Source organism: Rhipicephalus sanguineus, unplaced genomic scaffold (genome assembly GCF_013339695.2).
Source record: "Rhipicephalus sanguineus isolate Rsan-2018 unplaced genomic scaffold, BIME_Rsan_1.4 Seq627, whole genome shotgun sequence".
NCBI classification, from domain to species: Eukaryota; Metazoa; Arthropoda; class Arachnida; order Ixodida; family Ixodidae; genus Rhipicephalus; species Rhipicephalus sanguineus.
In genome coordinates this window covers 48,062-49,723 of record NW_023615650.1, presented here as the reverse complement: position 1 = coordinate 49,723, position 1,662 = coordinate 48,062, and the positions used below count along the sequence as shown (strand labels likewise).

General features: G+C 40.8%; 1 non-coding gene across 1 annotated transcript; it reads right to left on the bottom strand.

Annotated features, from left to right (window-relative positions):
- Positions 1-381: 381 nt before the first annotated feature.
- On the bottom strand, positions 382-454 carry Trnat-ugu (transfer RNA threonine (anticodon UGU)). The gene has a single exon. It is a non-coding gene; the product is annotated as a tRNA-Thr (tRNA).
- Positions 455-1,662: the final 1,208 nt, after the last annotated feature.

The window sequence follows — 1,662 nt, the reverse complement described above, 5'->3', positions numbered from 1 at the left end:
GTATGCATATGCTGGTCATAGAAAGTAAGCTGAAGGGAAGGAATTTACGAGGCTGCTGTGGTCAGTGAAAGGCACAGCAGTTTCACAAAAGGGCAATAAAGGAGGCGCTAGTGCTGGCTTCACATGCAAAACAGTGCTTTGATTTCAATATGTTTAGTGCTAGGTTGGAAATTACGTCCGGAAAGTGAAGCCGGACCTGTGCCACCTTACATGATGAAAGGTTGGTTTGTCCTAACCTATGACTGTTCTCGACACATCTCCTTGAGTTTCCCTAATTTAATGAAGCGAAAGAAGGCATAGGGGACAATGTTTGTAGTCTTTAGTTGTAATGCAGTAATTACGACATAAATGGACAGGAATTAAGTGAGCAAAAAAACACCTTGCCACTGGTAGGGACCGAACCTACAACCCTTGGATAACACATCCAACGCTATACCAACTGAGCTACAGTGGCAGTTGTTCTCCCATCGACGTTATCGGTACCTCTGTGCGTGGAATCATGGCAGTGTAATCCCGAGAAGCCTCAAAATACTGGCAAATGTTATAGAGATCTCGTTACCAATACTCATCTGAATGCATTACTTTAACCTGTAACAGTGATTCCATTATGCAAGAACAACAGCTCTAAAAAAAGACAAGGACTAAGAAAGACATCACATAATGAATTCCAACCAACTAGCCCAAGTATCTCTTCTAGTGAACAGTGATTTCTTATTTTTAACCAAGCATTTACGCTAGCAGAACAAAGGCACTTTATTGCTGAGCATCACACCGAAAAGGCAATGTTTTTGGGGTAAACTCTGGCTTCACATTTGCTGCTAAAAAAATTGTGAAAGCTTCCACTCGGGCACTTTTCTTTTGAAACCTGCTTGGTTTTACCACTAATTGCAAAGTTTTCATTCAAATGAAGAGCACAATAAGTTAAAACACTACATGCCAGGTATCCATAATAGGCTTTAATATTATGATTTTTAAACAATCTTGGCGTTTTTTTCCCATATTTCCGTGAGCTCATTTCTTGGAAGTAAATAAACTTGTGTCCCACTCGTAAAGCCCTTTCTCCCCGTGTCGCGTGGCAGGTATTTCAACGTAGAGTTTAGTGCTATTTTCGGAACTGCGGCTTTGTAAGCAGCATTCAAATCCAAAGAAATCCGATAGAAGAACTGGATGAATAGAGATGACAGCATGGATGAGAAATTCGCTGCATTTCCGTGGCTCTGACACATGCTATGCCACATGTATGACATCGCGGTTTCGTTACGAATCAAAATACCACGACAGTACAGTATTCATAGTAATAAACAGTGCGAAAAACTAGAGACAAAAGTGAAGTACAGCTTATCTACAAAGCTGTTTTCAACTTCGGCATTGGTCCGATTGATTTAATTCGAAAGAGCATCAGTATTCGAACAGAGCACGGAAACCGCCAAGCAGTGTGCATGTTCTTTCCTCTATACACGATAAGAAAAGCAAAACAAGATTACGACGTGCCAATTCCCTGGAGGCGTAGCCCAAATTTAGACATTTAATAGAAACACAAACGACAAATTGAATCGCAATTTCTTGGCGTTTACAGCGGTAGAAAATACGACCGCAAAAAAGCATACAAGGCAAAACTATGAAGCGAGTTCTTCGGGGTTTTCTTTGTTTTGTTTTTCCCCA